Raw genomic sequence first — 16,728 nt, 5'->3', positions numbered from 1 at the left:
AGCGCAGAGTCGCTGAGCAGAGACTGATAGCCAGGTTCCACACACGAGGACGGCCTCAACCGGGATATTGGGTTCATGTCACACTATCTGTAACCCCCACAACCTGCCTGGATGTGCAAAATCTCACTGGCTGTCCTGTCTGGAGACAATATACATCTCTTTAACCTGTGCTTAATGCTCCCTCCACTCACATTGTCTGTACCTTTAAGACTTGATTAGTTGTAAAGACTCACATTCCAATCATTATTCATGTAAATTGAGTTTGTGTCTTTATGCCCTGTTTGTGATCAGAACTCCCACCCACCTGACGAAGGGACAGCCTGTTCCGAAAGCTAGTGGCTTTTGCGACCAAATAAACCTGTTGGACTTTAACCTGGTGTTGTTAGACTTCTTACCGCAGTTCAAGAAGGCAGCTCACTACCACCGTCTGAAGGGCAATTAGGAATGAGCGAATAATGGTTAGTTAATTTATTAGTGTCACAAGTAGGCTTACATTAACACTGTAACGAAGTTACTGTGAAAATCCCCTCGTCGCCTAGCCCCATAAATAAATGACTCACCTTCAAAGTCTTTCTACTATCTACAAGGTACAAGTCAGGAACATTTTGGAATATTCTACACTTGCCTGGATGAGTGCAGCTTCACCAGCACTCAAAGCCTGACACCAACCAGGGCAAAGCAGCCCACTTGATTGGCTCCACTTGATTGCCCATTTGCAGAGTTGCCAGATTCCACTGGTTTCCATCCACAAAACTCTTCTTCCTACCGGCATAACTAAAATGGTGCACATGTAAAGCAAGGACAACTGAAGTAAGGTGTGTGCTGACTGCGCACAACATTAACTGAGAGAGCTCTGCATCCATTCAAAGCGTAATTATTTATTTTGTTTTTAACCTTTGAAGTTAATGACAGTTCTATTAACGTATGAATGATTAAGCATTTTCCATAACTCATTATGAAATATTCAGCAATTATCAAATGTATTCTATCTTACTGGTGGGGTCATGGTCAGGGTACAAGCCTGATTTCAATCTTGAGGCCCACTAAGATGAAGGAGGGCTACTCATACGGCCCACTCACTAGCCTAGGTTGCCTATCACTGATCTCGGGGCAGCAGATGTATGGGAACACCATGCAGTTCCTCTCTAAGCCACATAGTATCCGGACTTGGAACTGTTTTAAGGCTCCTTCCTTGTCACTGCAAAAAATGCTTTATAACCCAGTTATCTACTTGAAAGATGATCGAATAATAATTTAGTCTGCGTGCAAACATCTACTTTATAAAATAACACTGTTCTTCTGGAGAAACGTGTTTGTCACTATTCCAATTATTCATTGAGCTCTGCATTCAGGACTGTGGAGGGTAGATGCAGTTGTTGTCAAGTACCAGTATCCTTGTTATTCTTGCCGCCTAGGGCGGCACGATAGCATCCCTGCCGCCTAGGGCGGCACGGTAGCACAGCGTTTAGCACTGCTGCTTCACAGCTCCAGGGACCTGGGTTCGATTCCCGGCTTGGGTCACTGTCTGTGTGGAGTTTGCACATTCTCCTCGTGTCTGCGTGGGTTTCCTCCGGGTGCTCCGGTTTCCTCCCACTGTCCAAAGATGTGCAGGTTAGGTTGATTGGCCAGGTTAAAAATTGCCCCTTAGAATCCTGAGATGCGTAGGTTAGAGGGATTAGCGGGTAAATATGTGGGGGTAGGGCCTGGGTGGGATTGTGGTCGGTGCAGACTCGATGGGCCGAATGGCCTCCTTCTGCACTGTAGGGTTTCTATGACTTCTATGACTTGTTTCTAGTGTTGAAGCTACAATAGTGTAAAATAATAAAGCAAGAATACATAGCCCATCCAACAAAGAACAAAGAAAATTACAGCACAGGAACAGGCCCTTCGGCCCTCCAAGCCTGCACCGACCATGCTGCCTGACTGAACTAAAAACCCCTACCCTTCGGGGACCATATCCCTCTATTCCCAGCCTATTCATGTATTTGTCCAGATGCCCCTTAAAACTCACTATCCACTACCTTCCCCGGCAGCAAGTTCCAGGCACCCACCACTTTGTGTGTAAAAGACTTGCCTTGTACATCTCCTTTAAACCTTGCCCCCCGCACCTTAAACCTATGCCCCCTAGTAATTGACTCTTCCATCATGGGAAAAAGCTTCTGACTATCCATTCTATCTGCTTGTTATATCCTAGCAAAAGACCAGAAAATGTCATTAGTAATCTTTTAGACAAAATTTGAGCCTCAATATCAGGTTCGACCACAATTTTAAACAAGGACATGGGAGCAAATTCACACATCTAATTTTCAGCACTCCAAATCTTGATTCACAGAAGACATTTTAGGAAGAGGAAAAGGCCACTTTTGGCCTTAGTTTTGGCTTTTAAATTAATCATAATCCAACTTGTGGGTAAAATTGTCTTCACCAATGTTCATAGAACATAGAACATAGAACAGTACAGCACAGAACAGGCCCTTCGGCCCACGATGTTGTGCCGACCTTCATCTGAAACCAAGATCAAGCTATCCCACTCCCTACCATCCTGGTGTGCTCCATGTGCCTATCCAATAACCGCTTAAATGTTCCTAAAGTGTCTGACTCCACTATCACTGCAGGCAGTCCATTCCACACCCCAACCACTCTCTGCGTGAAGAACCTACCTCTGATATCCTTCCTATATCTCCCACCATGAACCCTATAGTTATGCCCCCTCGTAATAGCTCCATCCACCCGAGGAAATAGTCTTTGAACGTTCACTCGATCTATCCCCTTCATCATTTTATAAACCTCTATTAAGTCTCCCCTCAATCTCCTCCGCTCCAGAGAGAACAGCCCCAGCTCCCTCAACCTTTCCTCATAAGACCGACACTCCAAACCAGGCAGCATCCTGGTAAATCTCCTCTGCACTCTTTCCAGCGCTTCCACATCCTTCTTATAGTGAGGTGACCAGAACTGCACGCAATATTCCAAATGCGGTCTCACCAAGGTCCTGTACAGTTGCAGCATAACCCCACGGCTCTTAAACTCCAACCCCCTGTTAATAAAAGCTAACACACTATATGCCTTCTTCACAGCTCTATCCACTTGAGTGGCAACCTTTAGAGATCTGTGGATATGGACCCCAAGATCTCTCTGTTCCTCCACAGTCTTCAGAACCCTACCTTTGACCCTGTAATCCACATTTAAATTAGTCCTACCAAAATGAATCACCTCACATTTATCAGGGTTAAACTCCATTTGCCATTTTTCAGCCCAGCTTTGCATCCTATCTATGTCTCTTTGCAGCCTACAACACCCCTCCACCTCATCCACTACTCCACCAATCTTGGTGTCATCAGCAAATTTACTGATCCACCCTTCAGCCCCCTCCTCTAAGTCATTAATAAAAATCACAAAGAGCAGAGGACCAAGCACCGATCCCTGCGGCACTCCGCTAGCAACCTGCCTCCAGTCCGAAAATTTTCCATCCACCACCACCCTCTGTCTTCGATCAGACAGCCAGTTACCTATCCAATCGGCCAACTTTCCCTCTATCCCACACCTCCTTACTTTCAGCATAAGCCGACCATGGGGGACCTTATCAAACGCCTTACTAAAATCCATGTATACGACATCAACCGCCCTACCTTCATCAACACACCTAGTTACCTCCTCAAAAAATTCTATCAAATTTGTGAGGCACGATTTGCCCTTCACAAATCCGTGCTGACTATCCCGGATTAATCCGCATCTTTCTAAATGGTCGTAAATCCCATCCCTAAGGACCTTTTCCATCAATTTACCAACCACCGAAGTCAGACTAACCGGTCTATAATTACCAGGGTCATTTCTATTCCCTTTCTTAAACAGAGGAACAACATTTGCCACTCTCCAGTCCTCTGGCACCATCCCCGTGGACAGCGAGGACCCAAAGATCAAAGCCAAAGGCTCTGCAATCTCATCCCTCGCCTCCCAAAGAATCCTAGGATACATTTCATCAGGCCCAGGGGACTTATCGACCTTCAGTTTATTCAAAACTGCCAATACATCCTCCCTCCGAACATCTATTTCCGCCAGCCTATTAGCCTGTAACACCTTCTCTTCCTGAAAAACATGGCCCCTCTCCTTGGTGAACACTGAAGAAAAGTATTCATTCATCACCTCGCCTATCTCTACTGATTCCATACACAAGTTCCCACCACTGTCCTTGACCGGCCCTAACCTCACCCTGGTCATTCTTTTATTCCTCACATAAGAGTAAAAAGCCTTGGGGTTTTCCTTGATCCGACCCGCCAAGGACTTCTCATGTCCCCTCCTAGCTCTCCTCAGCCCCTTTTTCAGCTCGTTCCTTGCTAACTTGTAACCCTCAGTTGAGCCATCTGAACCTTGTTTCCTCATCCCTACATAAGCTTCCCTCTTCCTTTTCACAAGACATTCCACCTCTTTTGTGAACCACGGTTCCCTCACTCAGCCATTTCCTCCCTGCCTGACAGGGACATACCTATCAAGGACACCCAGTATTTGTTCCTTGAAAAAGTTCCACTTTTCATCAGTGCCTTTCCCTGACAGTTTCTGTTCCCATCTTATGCCCCCTAATTCTTGCCTAATCGCATCATAATTACCTCTCCCCCAATTGTAAGCCTTGCCCTGCCGTCCGGCCCTATCCCTCTCCATTGCAATAACAAAAGACACCGAATTGTGTTCATAATAAGCTTATTGCCCTATCCATGTGAAATTTCTCTGTTTGTTACTTTAACATTTCATACAAACAGTAATTAATGTGTGCTATTGCCTTATCCCTCCCTAACAGCACTGTGGGAGTACCTACACCACATGGACTGCAGCGGTTCAAGAAGGCAGCTACCACCTTGTCAGGAGCAATTAGGGGTGGGCAATAAGTGCTGGCCTAGCTAGCGGTACCCACATCCCATGAATGAATCAATTATATGGAGCAATTTTAAATGGGCATGGTGACATCCTTATTATGAATATTAGTAATTTCATTCTCTATGTCCTTCAATCCCCTTCTTCTCCAGAAACAGGAGCTAGGAATCACCTGGGCTCGGATTACAGAGATACATAGAGTTATAGGGATAGGCTTAATGGGCCAAATGGTCTCCTTCTGCACTGTAGGGATTCTATGATTCCTTCCAGCCAGCATTCTGTGGCAATGGCTGTAGGTACTGATGTTTGAGTCCGTCATGTTGTCAGGTTTTTTTGCTCCTCCAAGCCAGCCATCTATGCTATGGTTATCTGTGTGGATTCAGTCTTGCTTCCTCACACTGTTAAGGTCCAGTTAATCCTCCCAACCTATGCTAATGGTAATTTATTTCTGACAGATTGAGAAAGGATGAAAAACAAATGGGTCACATTAATTAATCATACGCCACATATTTCACTGGACGAAGAAGAGAGAGTGCACTCACACATATTCATCCCCTATGAAGTGCTTTAGCACAGCAGGTGGCTGGCACATTTGGGATCTTCCCTGGGCATTATCTTCAACACACCTCATGACTTTCAATCTATTCTCAGAGTTCTGTCTGCATTATGCAAGTTACAAAAGAGACAAGTCATATACATAGAACAAATCCTTCAAACCAGACAAGAATCACACTGCACTCATGTATGATCAGTGGATCTGCACATTTATCCACTGTTCTTGATTAACAGCTCATCATAAAATATGTAGAATATTCTGAACTTATACCTCAGCTGGAATATTGTGTTCAGTTCTGGGCACAACACTATAAGGAGGATGTGGACACACTGGAGAGACTGCAGAAGAGGATTCCAAAAATGGTTCCAGGGATGAGAAACTTCAGTTTTGAGGATAAATTGGACTGTTCTCCTTGGAGAGAAGGAGGTGAAGAGGAGATTTGACAGAGGTGTTCAAAATCATGAGGGGGTTGGACAGAGTAGATAGGGAGAAACTGTTCCCACTCCTAAAAGGATCAAGAATGAGTCGGGGGCAGATATAAAGTGATTTGGAAAAGAAGCAAAACTAATGCAAGAAAGTGCTTTTTCACACAGCGACTAGCTTGGGTTAGGAGTGCACTGATTGGAAGTGTGGTCGAGGCAGGTCCATTCAAGGTATGCATGAGGGCATTATGTACAGGGTTATATGGGGAAAAAGCAGGAGAATGGCACGAAGTCATGATACTCGTTTGGAGAGTCAGTACAGGCATGATCGGCCGAATGGCCTCCTTCTGCACCGTAACAATTCTGTGATGATACTTCCTTTGAATAATAGCATTGAATTGTAACCCTACAATCATGAACTGAATATAAACTTCTGAAAATTGAGAGGAATTCAATTCATATATTTTCAACCCAAATATTGTTTACCAAATTATAATTGAAAATAAATATATTAAATCCAAATTTTATTTTTACAATAGTATAATGTTGAAATCGTACTCTATTTTGGTATTTGTGTGCCATAGCACTCAGATACTTAATACCAAATGCCCTTGTGGCTGTGGTAGGAGCACGGAGAAGGAAGTAGTTATCTCTATATTTTGTGTTTTCATTCACTGAGTAAAGGACTGGCAACAGATTTACAATCTGGTGGAGACATTTAACCATAAACCCAGTGATTTCAAACATATGTCAGTTATTGCTAAGATCGAACAGCGCGGAATTGGAGGCTCGTTGGTAGTGCCCACTGGCATTATGAAGCAACTTTTGGTACATCTAAGGCAAAGTTTTCAATTCTGTGGTGATCGTTTCTCTCAAAGCCGTCCAAGGAGTCTACATTTCCAGCCGTCCTTTGTGTTGATGCCTCCACATGTTTGATCTCTCCACCATCTCCCACCAGACCAATTGACCCTCTAAATGTTAATGTTAGGATGCTGTTACAATGAAGCAAATGATCTAGTTGTAAGAGGGAATCTTGAGCCAGTCTTTCCTTGATGTAGTTTTATTCATATAACCAGAGAACACAGGCACAGATTCCCCTTTCCTCCCCTCACACAGGTGAAAACCAGTTCTAATATATGCTTAAGAATCGCTTCTCGGCCTTTTGGCTAAGATCAAGTGTAGTATGGTCGGCAGCCCATGGTCGGCTGCACTTGGTTGAGGTCATTAGGTTACACTGAAGCTTCATATGTTTCATATGAAGCAATTTTTAAAAGCGGCATCTCGGCCTTTTGGCTAAGATGCAGATGAGCTCAAGTCTTGGAGAAGGAACCTCCCCCTTCTCCAATCAGCTTGGCTCATGTAGATCAGGCCCAGGACAGGGTGGTTTGGTCGCTCGCCCTGTCTTGTCAGCCTGGATCTGAAATGTCTCAACTTGTTGAGACTCTGAATTGAATTTGATTTGATTGAATTGGAAAAGTATTTTTTAAAAATATGCTTAAGAATACTGCCCTAACCTTTCCCCAGTTAGTCACAGCTGCTCTCACTTATAACTAGACCATTCGCTTCATTGTAATAGCGTTCCAACATTAACATTTAGAGGGCCAATTGGTCCAGTGGGAGATGGTGGAGAGATCAAGCACGTGGAGGCATCAACACAAAGGATAGCTGGAAATGTACATGCCTTGGAGGGCTTTGAGAGAAACCATCACCACAGAATTGAAAACTCTGCTTAGATGCACCAAAAATTGCTTCATAATGCCAGTGGGCACTATCAAAATTGCCAAAACTAATCTAAATGGTATCTCAATGCGTTAAGAACCCTTTCACTCACTCCATGAGATCTGTAAATCCTGACATCAGAGTTAGTTAGATGTGTGCAGTTCTGGTCACCTCACTATAAGAAAGATGTGGAAGCGCTGGAAAGAGTGCAGAGGAGATTTACCAGGTTGCAGCCTGGTTTGGAGGGTAGGTCTTATGAGGAAAGGTTGAGGGAGCTAGGGCTGTTCTCTCTGGAACGGAGGAGGCTGAGGGGAGACTTAATAGAGGTTTATAAAATGATGAAGGGGATAGATAGAGTGAACGTTCAAAGACTATTTCCTCGGGTGGATGGAGCTATTACAAGGGGGCATAACTATAGGGTTCGTGGTGGGAGATACAGGAAGGATATCAGAGGTAGGTTCTTTACGCAGAGAGTGGTTGGGGTGTGGAATGGACTGCCTGCAGTGATAGTGGAGTCAGACACTTTAGGAACATTTAAGCGGTTATTGGATAGGCACATGGAGCACACCAGGATGATAGGGAGAGGGATAGCTTGATCTTGGTTTCAGATAAAGCTCGGCACAACATCGTGGGCCGAAGGGCCTGTTCTGTGCTGTACTGTTCTATGTTCTATGTATATTTGATCCTACATCTTAGGTCATTTGGACATTATGTTCATGCTGTAATGCTTGTGTATTGTGTGAATATTTTATAAAAGTACATCACATTTACTAAAAGAAATAAATTCCTTCTCTTAATATTAATTTCACTTCCATCAGGCCACATCCAAAATCAAACACATGCTTAGATAGCACAGAATATCAGTGTTCACAGTCCAAGTTAAATAGCTTGTTCACATCCACAATCCAAATCTCTCAACATTTATTAAAAAAAACCTGGATCAAGTTCTACTTCAATCTATTCGCTAATGAAAACAGGTTCTTCCTGTCCCTTTTCATAAGAGCCAATCCCTAAGAATTTGAATCATCTTTGTTGCCAGTCTATGAACCTTTGCCAATGCATCAATGTCCTTTTGAAGTAATAAGTGCCCATTAATTTACCAAAGGTGCCATTCCACTGATGTCTGGCCCATAATCAGTTGGCGTTGCAATACCTCCAGGTATCGCAGTAGAATTGCTGATAAAGTTTCACATGGACCGGATGGTTAAGGAATAGTCAGTGATCATACCCAATAATTAATATTGCTAATGTGGACATTTCTCTGTGGTGTGCTATAGTCCTTTCTCCATAGCTGAGCTTTCAATCGCATCTTTCACCTTCAATTTACTATTGCTAAGTCAATTTTCCATTAACCGAATTTTCATTACAACTGTTTGTCATTTACCTTGAAACCTTCTATATGGAACTTCATTGTGCATCTTTTGAAATTCTACCTACCTTATATTAAGTTGATCTTTCTCTACACCCCAGCTATGACTGTAACATTACATTCTTCACCCTCTCCTTTCCTTCTCCCCTGTGTACACAATGAACGGTATGCTTTGTCGGGCAAGAAACAATACTTTTCACTGTATCTCAATACGTGACAATAATAAATCAAATCAAAAAATTGAAGTACATAATTTTACTTTATTCCTTCACACGATGTGTCACTGGCAAGGCCATCATAATTTTCCTTAAGATGGTGGTGAGCCACCTTTTGGAACTGGTGAAGTCCACTTGATGCAGATGTACCCAAGGTGTTGTTAAGAAGGGATTTCTAGGATTATGGTCCTGCAAGAGGGATGGGATGGTGATATATTTCCAAGTCAGGATGGTGTGTGACTTGCAAGGGAACTTGTGTCTGATGTCCTTGTTCTTCTAGGTGGTAGCAGACATGGGTTTGTAAGGTGCTGTCAAAGGAGGCTTGGTGAGTTGCTGCAGTGCATCTTGTAATTGGGCCCTGCCACCACTCTGCATCGATGGTGGAGGGAATGAATGGAGTTGCTTTGTCTTGGATGCTTATGAACATTGACGGAGCTGTACTTATCCAGGGAAGTAGAGAGTGTTCCATCACACTCCTGACCTGTGCCTTGTAGATAGTAGATGGGCTTTGGGGTCTCAGGAGCTGCATTACTTTCATCACAAAGTTCATGGCCTCTGACTTGCCCTTGTAGCCACATGATTTAAATGACTTGTTTGGTGACCCTCATAATTTGAATAGTGGAGGATTCAGCGATGTGACTGCCATTGAATGTCAGCTCTGATGAAGGGTCATCCTGACTGGAAACATTAGCTCTATTTTCTTTCCACAGATGCTGTCAGACCTGCTGAGATTTTCCAGCATTTTTTTGCTTTTGTTATGAATGTTGGTTAGATTCTCTCTTGTTGGAGATGGTCATTGCCTAGTGCCTGTGTAGTGCACATGTTACTTGCCATTTGTCAGCCCAAGCCTGGATACTGTTCAGATCTTGTTATATCTGGACACTAACTGCTTCAGTATCTGAGGAGTTGTGAATGGTGCAGCATCGCACAATCAGTGAATATCTCACTTCTGACCTTAAACGGAAGGAAGATCACTGATAAAGTAAAGGAAGATGGATCTAGGACACTACCCTGAGAAACCCCTGCAGTGATGGCCTGAGACTGAAATGATTGGCTCCAACAACCTACTTACTTTGTGCTAAGTATGACTGCAAGCAGTGGGGAGTTCTCCTCCCAACTCACATCGAGTTCAATATTGCTAGGGCTCAAATGTTGCCATGCTGTCAGAAACAATCATTCTCACCTTAGTTCCCCAGCATCATAGATACCAGTTTCTAACCAATTCGGTTCACTCCATGTGATATAAAGAAATGACTGAAAGCACTGGATACTGAAAATGCTACGGGCCTTGACAACATTCTGGCAAAATTACAGGAGACTTGTGCCCCAGCACTAGCCACATCCCAATTGAAGTTATTCCAATGCAGCTACAGTACCTGACAATATGGATGATTGCCCAGCATGTCCTTTCCACAAAATCTTGTTCATATTTGGAATCAAGGGTGTAATGAAGTCAGGAGCTAGGTAACCCAGCTAGATCAGAAGCTGAGTACCAGAAGGCAGGTTATTATTTTATAAATGGCACTTGATAGCATGGTTGACAACAGCTTTCAGCACATTGCTGATGATCAAGACCAATAAGCCAGTAATTGATCGGGATAGATTTGTCCTGCATTTTGTTATGCAGGGTGTAGACAGAAGTGTGACGGAATACTCTGCTTACCTAGGTGGGTGCAGCTCCAGTAGCATTCAAGAAGCTTGACACCATTCAGGAAAAAAGAGCCCGCTTGATTGACACCCCATCCCCAAAGATCCATACCCTCCACCATGCACACACAGTAGCAGCAACGTCTACCATTTACAAGATGCACTGCAGAACTACCAAGTCTCCACGGACAGCACCTCCCAAACCCACAAACATTACCATCTAGAAGTATAAGGGCAGCAGACACTTGAGAACAGCATCAGCTGCAAGTGCTCCTCCAAATCACTCACCATCCTGACTTGGAAACATTTTGCCATTCCTTCACTGTCACTGGGTCACAATTCTGAAACCCCCTCCCTACCAGCACTATAGGTGTACCTACACCAGATGCACTGCAGTGGTTCAAGAAGGCAGCTCACCACCACCTTCTCAAGGCAATTAAGGATGGGCAATAAATGCTGGTCAATGCAGCAACGCCGACATCCCAAAATAAAATGAAAACCAATATAGCACAGTTAAAAGAGCTATACTTGGAAAGAGGGCGAGAGAATCTCTTCCGACCAGTTTCGCCTTCAAGTTCACCTGATGTGCTGGCAATTCAACCACAAGAAACCTCACAGCTTACTGAGAATCCTCTGCTTTTACCCAATCTCTTCTCCAGCTACAGCACCAGTTCAGCTAAGAAACTACAAACCTGCTACAAAAGAGACTGAAATTATTTCAATTTGTAATTGTTGTTTTTCCATGTCTGTTTCTATTCATTGTTTGCGTAATATTATGTGCGAGATGTTGCGGTATAACTCTGGGGCAATAATAAATAATCTTATTTTTAAATTCACAAATCTTGTTGCTGGAAATAATACCAACAGGGACAAAGCACACTCTGAAGGTAACACTAACCTTGCACATATAAAAAAAAACTTTGATCTTGTGTAAACTCTATCCATATCAATTGTATTATAATTTCTTGACTTATGCCTGATATTTTTGTACATCAGGAAAATATTTGAAACAAAGTCTAGCCGTTGTATGAAAGGATTACTTCAGAAATACTAACCAGACTCACTCATGTAAAATGTAGGAGGCATTTAATGAAGCAAACAGAGATGGGGAGAACCTCAGTAAAGGAAGGGGAAAACGAAGAAGAAGCAGAATGAAGGGTATGGGTGCAGGGAAAACTGCACTGAGGGGACATAGCCATGGAGAGGGATACCAGCATTCAAGCACCAATACAGTAATGAACAGGGGCAGAATACAAACATTTTGGCGGGATTTACCAGCCGCAGGTGCCTGAAGGCCAGAGGTCAAAGGACCTTTAAACGGTCTGCCAAATTTTCTGTCCCACTTGCTACGATTCCCATGATGGGTGGGATGGGAAATTTCCCATCAAAGATGCTGGTTTTAACTTCTGGGAGGTTTGCTTCTCTGCTGAATAAGGTTTGTTTTCTTTGTCCTAATGCTATTTTCCAAAAGCATTTAATATATAGGAGGGTCAGTGGAAGTTCAATTAAAAAAACAATACACAAACCCACTTTACATGAGCTGAAAGGAAATCAAAGTCCTTTAAGGATTTAAAACTCTTTGGCTTCATTCAATGTCATGTAAGTCGTGAAGATTTTCCTTTTAGATCATCACTTCAGTTCGCTGCCTTTTAAGTTCAACCGTCCCTGCCCCATTCACACAGTTATGCCTTTGACCCAGCGATTTCACAAAATGTCATCCATGTACTTCAAAAGTTTTCCCAACTACAAGTCCTCTCATGTAAACCAATGATCGAGCAGAGTCTGCCTGATTCGGTCGTATTATTAATGTAAATCCCCAAATGATGTGGTGTGATTTAATGTTTCTTAAAATAAACTTTTCATCTAAAAAGGTTAAGGGAGCTTCACTAAACTTAAAGAAGTTTTTTTTACCCTTGTGCATACCAGCATGAGGGATTCAAAGCACCACAATCTGCGCAAACGGCCCTTTACTTATCAAGCCCCCCCATTTAAAAGGCAGAGATTTCACCATGAGTGACCTTGTCAGAAAGTAAGTGCTAGTCAACTGTCAACCATCTCATCAATTCAGCAAGATCCTATGTAAGAGGGTCAGCCATTTTAACTGCCCACCATGATTAATGTATCTGTTTTGTTTGGGCGGCACGGTGGCACAGTGGTTAGCATTTCTGCCTCACAGCGCCAGGGACTCGGGTTCGATTCCCGGCTTGGGTCACTGTGTGTGTGGAGTCTGCACGTTCTCCCCGTGGGTTTACTCCCACAGTCTGAAAAACGTGCAGGTTAGGTGCATTGGCCATGCTAAATTCTCCTTCAGTGTACCTGAACAGGCACCGGAGTGCGTAATTTTCACAGTAACTTCATTGCAGTGTTAATGTAAGCCTATTTTGACTAATAAATAATAAAACTTTGTCTTCTTCTCATAGGTTAGAAATAATCACTTAAATACTCAAAATGCTGGGGGCTTCGGGTGTATTTCTTGCAGTGGCTGGTGAACTGATTCATGTTACTTGACACATGACTGAAGTGCAGTAAAATATAGCACAATTCAAAATCGGGGAGGGGGGGGAAGGTGGCTGACTAAAGCACATAGAGAGATACTGTTCCCACTCATGAAAAGATTGAGAATGAGAGGGAACAGATTTAAAAAGTAATTAGTAAGAAAAGCGGAAATGATTGGACGAGAAACTTTTTCACACAGCAAATGGTTCGGAGTCTGGAATGCACTGCCTGAGTGTATGGTGGAAGCCAGTTCAATGGACACATTTTTTATATAGTCATTCATGGGACATGGGCTTTGTTGGCTAGGCCAGCCTATGTTGCTCATTCCTAATTGCCCCTTGAGAAGGTGCCAGTGAGCTGCCTTCTTGAACCACCACAGTCCATGTGGTATATGCACACCCACAGTGCTGTTAGGGAGGAGTTAGACTATTATCTGAAAAGAAAAAACACCCAGGGTAATGGGGAGAAGAGGATATGGAAATTGGAGAGCCAGTGCAGGCAAGATGGGCCAAACAGCCTCCTTAAGTGCCATAACAATTCTGTGCTACTGTGATTCTGTAACACTCCAGATGCACATTCTCATAACAGTCAGTTACTATTTCTTTATAAATAATATAACACAACATCCCTCTTTCTTTCAAAAATGTATAATGCCTCTATATCAATAGCACTGTTCCTATCATGAACCATTTTTTTCTAAATGAAAGAAGATTAACAAATCGACTTTAAAAATAAACTGGACAGAGTGGTTAGCACTGCAGCCTCACGGCGCTGGGGACTCGGGTTCGATTAATGCATCATTTTAGGTATGATTATTTTGGTCCCGGCGAGCAGAACACAATTTTCCAGGTCTTTATTTGATCATATCGTCACCTACACATTTTTCCCTTTGAGGAGTAGTGGGGGATGTGGTGGGAGGATTCCCAAGCTGATTATCAGCTGTGTTGTGAACTCTCCTTCCGTGGCCAACAAGCCTGTTGAGTGAGCTGCCATCTCTGATAGCCAGCAGTATGGCAGTACGTTTGCTGTGGCCGCCCCGAGATCAGCTGTTGAGTGAGCATTTACAATTCATTGTGTTGGTCCCATCAGTTTTGGTGGTGTTCTGCTCACTGGGCAATGGATCTTTATACCGAGATTTTCTATCTCATTGTTCAGACATAAGCAACTGCTCAACCTCACAACAGCGGAGTCATCTGTTTCAGTGAAGGCATGAATACAGTTAACATCTTTTTCTTTGGTTTGATTTGTCATATGCATTGGTATACAGTGAAAAGTATTGTTTCTTGCGTACTTTACAGACAAAGCATACTGTACATAGAGAAGTAAAGGAGAGAGTGCAGAATGTCGTGTTACAGTCATGCCTAGGGTGTCGAGAAAAATCAACTTAATGTGAGGTAGGATCATTCAAAAGTCTGATGGCAGCAGGGAAGAAGCTATTTTTGAGTCGGTTGGTACGTGTCCTCAGACTTTTGTATCTTTTTCACGGAGGAAGAAAGTGGAAGAGAGAATGTCCGGGGAGCGTGGGGTCCTTAATTATGCTGGCTGCTTTTCCTAGGCAACGGAAAGTGTAGACAGTGTTAATGGAGGGAGGCTGGTTTGAATGATGGACAAGGATTTGTTCATGATCCTCGTATTTTGTTGCAGTCTTGGACAGAGCAGGAGCCAAATCAAGCTGTGGTACAACCAGAAAGAATGCTTTCTATGGTGCATCTGTAAAAGTCTTTGTCTTTCCCTCTAATGTGTGTGATTTCTAGCTGTCAAATTTCAGTTTCCTCTGTATCCTGCGAGCATTACATTCTCCGTTTCAGAACACCTTTCCTTCAGTAACCATTTTCTTCCAAATTTTCCAGAAAGGTGTTCTGGTAGAGTCTGATATTGCTCTGCTTCAGGTTTATGGCTGTGAATTTATTTCTCAGCCAATTTCTAATCTGAATGATTGTCTGAATTTCTTTTCTCTGGAACTGCCACATCCAGCCATTACATGCACTTGTACAATCCCTTTTGTCTATTGTGTCCTTAAACTCGTTGTCACCTTCCCGGGTACAGACTTTTTGATTCTTTTCACTTCTCACTCATCCTGTTGCTTTGTCTCTGATAAATTGTTTTCCATCTCCTCTCTTTCTTCTTAGTCTGGCTCCTGCTCTGCCTGCAAGGAACTACAAAAGATCATGAATGCAGCCCAATCCATCACGCAAACCAGCCTTCCATCCATTGATTCTGTCTACACTTCCTGCTGCCTCAGCAAAGCCGCCAGCATAATTAAGGACCCCACACACCCCGGACATTCTCTCTTCCACCTTCTTCCATCGGGAAAAAGATACAAGTCTGAGGTTACATATCAACCGACTCAAGAACAGCTTCTTACCTGCTGCTGTCAGACTTTTGAATGGACTTACCTTGCATTAAGTTGATCTTTCTCTGCACCCTAGCTATGGCTGTAACACTACATTCTGAACTCTCTCATTTCCTTCTCTATGAACGGTATGCGTTGTCTGTAGAGCACGCAAGAAACAATACTTTTCACTGTACGTTAATACACGTGACAATAATAAATCAAATCTAATCAAATCTTCGGCACAGTTTTCCCCAGCAATTGGGCTTTGCGCAAGCTTTGCAGTTTGATCCAGGTGCAGGATATTTCCCTCACTCTGTGGACTCACAAGGTTGTCCACATCTCATGCACACCTGTCTCTCTGCCTGACGTGCTTCCTTTTCATGTTGTTTCACTGCATCAATCCTGTGGCCTTCCTCTTGACTTAACCAAAAGACAGCCACTTGGGCAGTCAATGTCTTTAACTGTCTACTCATTGGTTCAAAAATTGGCCTTTCAGCCCATCAAGCCTGCTCTGCCATTCAATAAGACTATTGATCATTTGACTGCAGCCTTGACACCACTTTCTTGCCTATCCCCCATAAGCTTTGAATACTTGTCAATCACGTATCTATGTAATTCAGCCTTGATCATATTCCAAAACCCAAACTCCACTGCTCTTCTGGAAAAGAGAATTACAAAAACTAACGACCTTCAAAGAAGTTATTATCCTCCTTATCTTAGCCTTAAATGGGTGACCCCTTATCTTTAAACTGTGCCCCCTAGTTCTACATTACCCCAGGAGAGGAATCTTCCTCTCAGCATCTACTCCATCAAGCCTCCTCAGAATCTTATGTTCCAAGAAGATCACCCCTCAGCCTTCTAAACTCCAATGCTATTTGATCCAACCTGTTCAACATCTCCTCATAAGACACTCCCTTCCCGGGAGACACTCTCCTGGAATCAGCCAGGTAAGTCTTCTCTGAACTGCTTCTAGTCCATGTTTATCCTTCCTTAAGATAGGAGACCAAAGCCATTCATAGTCCAGGTGCACCTTCATCAGTACCCGGTACAGTTGAGGCAAAACATCCCTACTTTTACACTCCATTCCCCTTGCAATAAAGGCCGAC

The 16,728-nt window shown here is 43.3% G+C and overlaps 1 protein-coding gene and 1 pseudogene across 1 annotated transcript in view; one reads left to right on the top strand and one right to left on the bottom strand.

The window, feature by feature from the left end:
* pappa2 (pappalysin 2) overlaps positions 1–16,728 on the bottom strand; it is a 416,756-nt gene that overhangs the window by 27,399 nt on the left and 372,629 nt on the right. The window lies entirely within an intron of this gene.
* Positions 6,988–7,202, top strand: LOC144498101 (U2 spliceosomal RNA; annotated as a pseudogene).

Source organism: Mustelus asterias, chromosome 8 (genome assembly GCF_964213995.1).
Source record: "Mustelus asterias chromosome 8, sMusAst1.hap1.1, whole genome shotgun sequence".
Classification (NCBI taxonomy): Eukaryota; Metazoa; Chordata; class Chondrichthyes; order Carcharhiniformes; family Triakidae; genus Mustelus; species Mustelus asterias.
Note: the sequence above shows the minus strand (reverse complement) of the source record. Positions and strands in the feature narration are given on the sequence as shown.